Genomic DNA, 11,332 nt, shown 5'->3' on the forward strand with positions numbered 1-11,332 from the left:
TGATTTTATTCATATGTGAGAAAACCTTTCACAGATCATTGACACTTTATCTTAAAAACATCCTTTAGTCATAAATTATTATTTTCATAAAACATGCATAAATCCTTAATCAAATTCATGATCGCAGTTCATAATTTCATACGCATAATACATAATTCAGGTTCGTAACATAAGCATAGGCATATGCATGGGTCCATACGAAATCAATTGAAAATCATGTAATTGATCAAATCATGCATAATAAGATTGAATATAAACAATTGAATCATAATAAATAGGAATCATTGCATGAAACCCTAGATGATTGGGTGAAATTGAATTGGAGATTTTGAGTTTCTTTTGGGATCCAATAGATGAAATGAATCCATTGATGAATTCCAACATACATTGGGTAAATAAAACCCTAGAAATGGAGAGGAGAACATTGAAGCTTGATGAAATCCTAACCCTTGATTTGAGAGATCTTGAGAGAAAATTGGAGAAGAAAACTTGAGAAATTTGGGAGATTTTGAGTGAATGAGAGAATTAGGCTTAGTTTGAAGGGTAGAAACGGTTATAAGGGTAGTTATAGGGCCAAAATAATGTAGCTTAGGGGTTAGTTGGGTAGAAAAAGACCAAAACACCCTTAATTAAAAACTACTAGACAGGTCTATGGTTTGGACCGTACAAGCCGTCCTGGTCAACCATAGAACCTGTACTTGGGACCTAAAATCCTGAGTCACTTAGACGAGACCTTCTTATGGATCGTAGTCCTATTTACGGCTTGTAGGTCCAATTTGTAGATCCTAAGTTCAAGACCAAAATTTTACTAAGTGCGGAATACCCCTACGAAACCCTCATATGCCCCTAGAACACCCTACGACTTGTCTTGTTCACTCACATGTAAAAAATTTAAGACCTGATACTTTCCAAAACTCAACCCAATCCTACGATTGCCTTCTTATGGCCCGTAGGAATTTTTACGATCCGTAGATAGCTTCCGTAGCACACTCAAAATTCCACCAAGTTAGAGAACACCCTACGACTACTTCATATATGTCGTAGGTCCAACCACAGACCGTCTTGTTGGTCCATGGGAAAAGTCCAGAAACTTGAAAAATCCAATTTCCAGGACTCCTTTCCACGATCACCATCTATGGAATGTAGGACCATATATGGTTCATAGGTGGACTCGTTCAAACTATCACCAACACATTTTCTGCAACATTTTCCTTTCCAACTCACTTACCAATTTTCAAGGTGTTACAATATCTTCTCCTTGGGAAAATTTGTCCTCGAATAAAACTCAAGCTAGCGTGAATAGAGTAGGGAAAGAGATTTAACGACCCAACGTGAATCCAAATCACATTAAAGTGCACAAACCAAGGAGTAATCGACCCCAAGCTAAAACATAAACTCCAAAATTAAGTTTCATGAGCATGCATGCATATGGAAACATGAGAATAACTAAAACACATGAATTCAAAATAGAAAACATGAGGGAGTAATACCTCAAGCTAAAACTAAATCAGGGGGAAATATATGGGGATACTTGGTATGAAAGTCAGTGTAGTCAAAGTCGAAGCAATAAAGAAAAATTCTTCCATAAACCTCTTATAATAATCGGCCAAACCTAAGAAACCCTAAATATCTGACTAGGAAAGTTGTCTAAGCCAGTTCTTAACTACATCAGTCTTCTTAGGATCAACCTTAATACCTTCATCAGTAACAATATGACCAAGGAAAGCAGCGGACCTCAACCTAAACTCACATATGCTAAACTTAACAAATAACTGGTGATCCATGAGGATTTGCAACACGATCCTTAGGTGATCAACATGTTCATCCTCACTCTGTGAGTATATCAAAATATCATCAATAAATATAATCACGAACATATCAAGGTATTGCTTGAACACTCTATTTATAAGGTCCATGAAAGCTAACGAGGCATTAGTTAAACCAAATGACATCACCAAGAACTTATAGTGACCATACCTAGTTTAAAAAGTCATTTTCAAATATCCTTAACTGATGATTCCCTGATTAAAGATCATTCTTTGAGAAGAAACTAGCACCTTGGAGTTGATCAAACAAGTCATCTATCCTTGGAATAAGATACTTATTCTTTATCATGACCTTGTTCAATTGTCGGTAATCAATACATATATGAAGTGAACCCTCTTTCTTTCGAATAAATAAAACTAGAGCATCCCATGGTGAGATATTTGGTCTATTAAAACCCGTATCCAACAAATCTTTCAACTAATCCCTTAACTCCTTAAGGTATGCCAGAGTCATACGGTAAGGAGGAATAGAGATAGGCCACATATCAGGAACAAAGTCAATTTCAAAATCTATTTCCCTTTCGGGAAAAACACCAGGAAGATATCAAAAAATACTTCCAGAAACTCATTAACAACTGGAACTGAATCAAGAGTAGAAGTTTCAGAGTCTGTATCCCTAATCCGGACATGATGATAAATCGACCTATTGGCACTGAATTTTCACCCCTCCATTCTAAGATAGGTTTATTTAGAACATGAAACATAACCAATTAGGTTCGACAATCTATGGAAGCATAACAAGAATGAAGCCAATTCATTCCAATAGTGACATCAAAATCTATTTTGTCTAACTCTACAAGATCAACTAGAGTGATTCTATGAGAAACTCAAACTGGGTAATTTTTATAGACCCATCTAGCAATAATGGAGTCACCAATATGTGTAGAGACTGAAAATGGTTTCGAAAGAATTTTGGGATCGACATCAAACTTCATGGCCACATAAGGAGTCACAAAGGACATTGTAGCACTGGGATCAAGCATTTCATATCCATCAAATAAAAAAAATTACAACATACATGTTACCACATCAGGATAACCCTCATGATCCTATTGAGTCTGAAAAGCATAGAATCTGTTCTGATGAGGACTCCACTAGAACTAGAAGAAGCACTAGGTAGAGCCTAAGGACCATTCTTACCCTTGATAGCATGGGAAGGGAAATCTCTAAATTTGTGACCAATCTTACCACAACCAAAGCATGCACATGCACGCGAATCGCCTAAGCGCTCTCCTGGATGGTTCTTCCCACACCTCCTACATGCGTGGAAATTCTGACAACCAGGAGCACCACCTTGAGTCTTTGGGGTAGGCACCGTGTACTTGTTGAACTTTTGAACTTGGGTACTTTAATAATTCTAATCGGATAACCTTTTTCCAAAATCGAGAATGTCCATGTCCACCGGTCCTAGAGTGAGAAAAATCACCACCATTCGTTCTTTCCCTCTTAGACTTCTAGCCTTCTCCTTAAGCTTTTCCTCCTAGATTTGTTGGGCATCACTCATCAATCTTGATATGTTCATCTCTTTGATCAACATAGTGGTTTGCCATTCTTTGACTACCATTTCGGACACTCCCCAAACAAATTTACTCATTCGTGCCCAAGAGTCAGCAACCATTGTCAGAGTGTACTATAAAAATTGAGTGAACTTAAAAGAGTACTCCTTCATAATCATATTTACTTGCCTTAATTTTAGGAACTCTTGCACATTAGCCTCTCTCATCTCAATAGGAAAGAATCGATCAAGAAATGCCTCTTTAATTTGCCCCAATCCAAAGGACCCACATCCAATTCCCTTTCTTCCTTCCATTGATCATACCAAACTTGGGCAACCCCTTTTGATTGGTAAGCATCCAAATCCGTCTTTTCAATCGGAGTCATGCCCATGATGTCCACAATCTTATGGGTTCTCTTAATGAACTATTGTGGATCCTCATCCACTTTCAAACCATGAAATTCCAGAGGATTCATCCTCATGAAGTCATTTACCCTTGTTGCTACTGTACCTACACTTGGGCTCATAGGAATCACAAATTTACTATTCACTTAAGCGGTCATGGCTTGGGAAGACACTTGGAAAGCAGCCCTAAACTCCGCATGGGACACTTTCTTAATCAAAGGATCAATCGGAGCTTGAGGAAATTTGGGTTATACATTATCATTGACATTCCTTCTCAATGGAGCTATTCGTGGAGGCATATTCTGAAAATCCATAGAACAAGAGGTAGGAGGAAAATCTTAATAGAATTCAACTCTATCACACGACTTCAGAGTAATGAAAGAATTACAGTTTAAGAAACATCTCGTAGCCTCTTATTCATAAATATGATGCGCTTCACACTCTTGAATAAAACTCTACGAAATGTGGTTTGTTAGACTCCTAGAACCTTTATAAACTCGATGCTCTGAATATCAAGTTTTTCACGACCCAAACTATACCTAGATGTGACATGAGGAATACGATCCTGAAATACCTTAAATAAGCCACTTGACATAAGCATGATACTAAGATAAACAATATAAGAGAATAATGCATAAAAGTGAGATATAAGTCTCAATGTCAACATCGTAAGAGATACCAAAAATAGAGTACAACAATCTCATTTGTGGAAACATACTAACTCTGACGACAAGCCTCTATATCATAGGTGTGACTAGGACAAGCCCTAGCTCACGAAATAAGTGTGAAAACTGAAATGATTGAAATAGACTAGGAACTCATAACGTGTGATCATGCCTCGAACAATGAGCAATCACCACAAGCTAAGTAAAGCGGAATCAATCCATTAGCCACAGTTGGATGGGGAATGTCAGACCTTATATTTTGAAATAATATAGGCATAAGAGATATATGCGTCAGTACTTGAAATGAACTGAGTATGAGGAAAGATGCATGAGTATAAATATGATAACATGGTAAGTTCAAAACATTATAATGCATGATCAATAAGACATATCAATGAGATAAGCTTTAGTTCGTAAATCATAAAAAGGTCAATGCAATATAGGAGTCATGGCATATGTATATAACATAAGCTAAATGAAAAAAATCATATCTTTTGTGGGATGTTTACTGTTAACTGACATAGGCTATGTGGGTTATAACATGAAATTCAACGTCTTGCTCTCATATCGAAAAAATATTGTCCTATTTGCCAAGGAAAAGACCATATTCTTAAGCTTAGGCAGATCAACTAGCTAATTTGTCTAATAAGGACATCTTACGGGGATACGTAGTTCAAAGACTTTGCACATCACCAAAATCCACTCGGTGCTAAGTAAAATCTCAATAGAAATCATAAAGACTTGATTCATATGCATATCTTAATCTGTGAAATGATGAGAATCTAGTATCACAAACTCAATCATAAATATTCATAAAACATAAGAATAGCTCCTTTAAAATACCATGATTTCATAACATAATCGATGTATAGAAGACACTTAACCGAAAGCATCTAATTCATGATAATATTTTTTTAACAAAACAATACTTCAATCGGAAGTGGATAAATCATGGAAATCTTTCATAGTAAGAGTACTTCAATCGGAAGCAACCTTATTTCATGAAAACATGATATGCTTTATTCGAAATTACCCTAGAATCATGGTCACTACAATTTTCTAGACATGCATAATTTCAAAGCTCCAATTAACGATCATAAAATAGACATATAGCAAGTGTTAATATGGAACATCTTGAAAACATGTAATTTCAATCAAATCATGCATAATAAGATCAAATATAGTGAACTGAATTATAAACAATTGAACCTACGAAAAATCATACAAAACCCTATAATTTGGGTAAGGCCTTAAAGTAGAATTTGAGAATTTCTTGGGACTCAATGGATGAAAAAGGATTATCCATTGATGAATTCCTGACATACATTGATTGATCTATGTTTTGGATTCTGAGAAGGAAGCTTGATGCTTGAAGAACCCTAGCTTTCCCCTTGAATCCTTGAAAAGAATTTGGAGAAGAAGACTTGGGAGCTTTTGGGGGATTTAAGTGAATGAGTAGATTTTAAAGGGTAAAATCAGTTTATATATATATATATATATATATATATATATTAAAGAGGGAGTGTAGCTGAAGCAAGAATGTCTTTGTTGATGTGCCTACTTCAGCAAAACATTTTCGAAAAAAGTAAGAAAATTTATATCTATTGTTCTATTTTAATTTAATTAGTGTTTTTTTTGAACTTGGGGACCCGCTTTAGCAGTGTTTTTTTAGTTTTAAATTCATATTTTTTTAGCTTTAACTTTATTACTTTGAATCTAGCTAATATCGTGTAGATTTTATAAGTACTTTGAGTATAAATTGAATGATTGATGAAAACAATATTTTGATCATGGACATCCCAATAGCCTCTTCATATTAGATTTGGGAGAAAAAAGAATGAGATGATTTACTACCTAGACAGTAAAAACGTAAAATCATTTAATCAATATCATTTACTACCTCTATCTCATATTAAATGAACATCTTACTAAAAATATTTGTCCCATATTACTTGAGAACTTACTAAATTAGGATAGAGTTAATTAATTTTCCCATTTTACCCCTACAATTAATATGACTTTGGAAGTTTCAACAAATTTTGAAGATCCAAAATTTCTCTTTTCAAGAGGCTAATTAATATGAATAAAGGAAAAAATAGTAATGATTTTTTAATAACCGTGTAAAATAGAAAGTGTCCATCAAATATGGGACGGAAGGAGGTATTTAACAAGTATTTATTTTACACTTATTAAAATAATTTAAAACCGTTTATTAAAAATGTTAAAAGTAAATTTATGAACAAATATTGGGCCCGGGCACATCACAAGACTTTTTATACTCCCTCTGTCCCTTTTTACTTGTTCAATTTTGACTTTTTACTTGTCACTTTTGATAAATTAAGAAAAAATAATATTTTTTACTTATTATACCCTCAATTTATTTAGAATTAATGTTTTTGAAAAAAGTAGAACCTCTTTAATGAGTAAATTGATTTTGAAATTCTATCAATCAGTAGAAATAAAATGATAAACTCTCTATATTAATTATTATTTATTATTAAAGATATACCAAATAAAAAATAAACAAGTAAATAGGGTCATAGTGAGTAACTAGTAATAAAAATATAAGGAAAGAGAATGACTGTTTAGGGAAAAGTTTTTTTGGACATGAGTCAATTAGTTAGACAATTAAATGGGTCCCTACTGATAAGCTGGCATGTCACACTACACACCAACCTTTTCATCTCTTTACTTTCTGGAATGGAAATGTATTTATTCTATCATTTGTAGTCCAAGTAAGACTTGTGAGAAGGAAACCCTCCCACATTATCTGGTTACAATTCAACGTCAATATTGGAGCACCAACCATATATATCAAAGCAGTCAATCACATATTTTTTCCAACCATAAAAGAAAAATAATACTTTCTTTTATGGATTAATTAAGATTCGAATTTGACATTTGAATGTATGAAAAAAATGACATGTGACAGTTAAAGAGCTAGCTAGTTAACTCCCGTTCAACAACAATGACACCCGGTATAGCCTTGAGACATATTATTTTTTAAGAAAAATTGTATAAAATAGGAAATTATTAATTCAAATTAAATGTTATAACCACAGTTTCATTTAATTGTATAAAATATGATTTTTATGTTTGCTAAATCTAAAATTTACTCTCTTTTTTTATCATTGAAAGTTAGGAACAATATGGCTGGCCCATTTAGCTCCTGAAGTGATACGTCCAGAAATAAAGTTCATCAATAACTATATATATATATATATATATAAGAAAACTTGTTTTGATCACAATAGCAACATTACTCTCACGGTTGTAACCTCTTGATATTTAATTTTTGGTGATGTTATCTGACAATTACGTTGGAGAACATTAAAAAAGAATTCATTTCTTTATTTTATTTCATAACTTTCAGTTTACGGTATTTTTTAATTTGTAGTAAGTTATACAATATCAAGGATATAATATTTGTTCATACTAATTCATCTGCCCTTGATTTTCTAATGTCACACTTCTATTTTCACCCGCTTGAAAGGGATGGAGGAGATGATTTACGGGTGGTTCATGCACAACAGCCCAGTAAAAAGGAAAGCAAGATCCGGCGGAAAAGAAGAAGGAGGGTAGAGGCCATGGTTTACTGGTAACTGAGGCGCAGTAAAAAGGGAAATAAGTTCACTGGAAAAAAAAAGATAGAAGAAGGGTGGAGTGGGTTAACTTAAACATAATATTTTGTTTTCTTAAAATCCATTTAGGATTATTTGAGTAGAGTTTATAAAAAAAAATTAATTCAATTGTCACGTGTCAACATTGCATTGGTCTATTTTTTAATGTATATGCATTTGAGATGCACGCATGTTTGTGTTTTTATTAATTATCATTTTGTGTTAAATAGGTATAAATATACACGATTCATATGGATAAGAGTGCATTCTTTCAAATATGAACACTTAAGCTCACTCACGGGCTTCTCTCTAGCCCCTCTACAGTCTCATGACATCTCAAGACTTTTGTTGAGAGTAACTCATTGATATGGATTTGGCTTTGCTTTTCAACTACCTTGAGTATGAGAGGTAGTCGAATGAATCTAAGAAATGCACGAGTATGAATAAGTTCCTTATGACATAGTTCTATTGCACGATTTAGAGTATGAAAGAAGGGAAACTTTTCTTAAATATTTGTAGTCCCTCATTTATAGAAGTGGGGCTCCCACAACCATAAATAAGATCCTTCTTGAGACGACTTAATAGACACCTTAGGACACTTGAACTCTGTGCTCTAATACCAAGTTTATCACGATTTGAGCCTACACCCTAGACGTGACCGACACTCGAGAACCATTGTTGATCCCCAAGCAAAACCTCATCCCGGGGGACTACAAGCAGAAGACTAACTCAAGCATACATAAACATCAAATTGAAAGAAACCTTTGAAACCAGCTTACTAAATCTCAAAACTTTACTGAATATACTGAGTATAAATCATAAGTTCATATTAAATATCTGAAAATTGGAAGACTCTAAAAAACCGTATATCTATGAAGCCTCTACTATATATAGATGAGTGTCAGGACAAGACTCACGACTACTCAAAATGTTACTAATACTAACAACTCATAAAACTAGAGTCCTTTGAAAGCAAAGAGGTCTTTCTCAAAAGCTTGTGAGAAGACGAAGTGATCNAAGACTCTAAAAAACCGTATATCTATGAGGCCTCTACTATATATAGATGAGTGTCGGGACAAGACTCACGACTACTCAAAATGTTACTAATACTAACAACTCATAAAACTGGAGTCCTTTGAAAGCAAAGAGGTCTTTCTCAAAAGCTTGTGAGAAGACGAAGTGATCTCAATGAACTCTTGTTGAGGATCCTAAGAACCTGTATCTGCATCATTATAACATACAGGTCGAATGACATCAGACATTAAATGTATGAGTATGAAATATAGCTGAATAACAAATAACTGAATGAAAGGACTGCAATATATATATATATATATATATATATAAACTAAACTGAAAGTAATGAAATAAATTATTGAAATCATTAAAACGTTACAAAAATACTTACTCATCTCCGAACTCAACATATTAAGTGATATGATAAAAATACACTTTTAACTGTATTTGGAAGATTCTCTAAACGACAACAATCACTATGAGCTACGTCTCGCCCATGCTGTCAAAACTATCTTATACCTTGCCGGGATATAGGACACCTCAACTAAGTGGATCCACTAAGCTCTACTCGAAGGCACTTAGAATTCATCTAAAAAGTATGATCATGTACCCATGTTGGCAAACATGGTTTATGAATAATGTGAGTTGTCTGAACTCAATCCCATATCGGTGCTCAATACTACTCCCAATAATATATAGTCATGAGCAACGGTTAAAAACATACTCTTCCTCTAGTTTGAGATAATTGCTCAAATTATCCTCTTAAAAGAGGTAAATGCTCTTGAAATATCTTTGAACTCATAACTCATTAGAAATCAAAGTTTCTCTTTTATCAATGTAAAAACAGATACATTTGGGAATACTTAGTTCCCTTATACTCATACTCAATTCATACTTGAAAACTCTTTCTCAAAAATATATCAAAATCATACTGTGATAAGATCATTGATGACTCAGGAAGTCATACATCATAAACATTGATGGTATATGTAGATACCATACTACTTAAACATTGATGGCATACTCGGTTGTCATACTAATCATATTTTAAAAACATTCTCAAAACACCTTTTTACTTTCTCAAAAACTCTGTTTAAAACTCAAATGTTGACTTTAAAAAGCTTCTCAAAATGTATAACTCAATTCATAGGGTTCATACAAAATTATGGACATGAACAATTCAACTCAGGGGTCTTAATATCAATATGGAAACTCAGTACTCAAGCACATGAGCGCAACCAACAATTCAAAAACTCAGAACTTAGAACTCAAAGATACTACTCATCTCAAGAATAGTCAATACGTATGGTTCATGTTGAAATATAGGCGTGAACTAATAAAATCAATAATATTAATGTATAAAATATTGTAATATAATAATTAGGAATAAAATTTCAAAAGAATCAGGAACTCAAGAACTCAAAATCAACTCATCTCAAGAATACTCAAATCTAGGGATAGAATTCTAGATTACTCTTTTACTGATTTGAAAGTAGATGTAGGGAGTGAGGATGAACTAGTCCAACACTATGATAGTCTTACATACCTGAAAGAACAAGATTCATGAAGAATCTTGAAGAAGAACTTGATTAGAAGCCTTGAAACCCTATCTTGAAGGAGAACAATCAAGAAAACCTTTCTTGAGATTCTTGAATTAGTTTCTTGAAATCTTTATGGCCAAGAATTATGATTTTCATTAGTGATTCATAACTGTATGGAGGAATTTGAATAGGAAATAATGGATTTCTTGGAGAAGAACTTACCTTGAAGAAGAGTTTTGAGAAAGCATGAAAGAATCTTGAATGGAAGTCTACTACTTTGATTTTCCTTTGGGTTGTACCTTAGGAGAGAGAAGAGAATGGGGGATTAAGAGATAAATATATGATTATTTTGGGCCTTTAATTAGTCAAGGAATTCGTTTGGGGTTTACTTAGAGGTAAAAAGACAAAAATGATTCTTTTTAATATTTTCCCATTGGCTAATTCGTTACTGCACTTTAGTAGATTACTAAAATGGTCATAACATTTTACTCAAAACTCGAATTGTTGCAAAATTGGTGACATTGGAAAGAAGATTTAAATACCTTAAATTTGATAGGTTATGGGCCACGTAACTCTTATATGCTGAAAGATGTGGTCATTTGAAGTTGACCCAAGAAAATCTCATAGTGAAACTTAATTGGAAGGAAAGTTTTCAACTCCACTTTATGCTAGGGAATTTTTTGTGACCTTAACATCTCAGAAAATTTAGAATCACTCGGTACAAATCTTATTCACCATAAAGAATGACTCGAGTCTTAAATTA

The sequence above is a fragment of the Solanum stenotomum genome, chromosome 10 (genome assembly GCF_019186545.1).
Source record: "Solanum stenotomum isolate F172 chromosome 10, ASM1918654v1, whole genome shotgun sequence".
In the NCBI taxonomy this organism is placed as follows: Eukaryota; Viridiplantae; Streptophyta; class Magnoliopsida; order Solanales; family Solanaceae; genus Solanum; species Solanum stenotomum.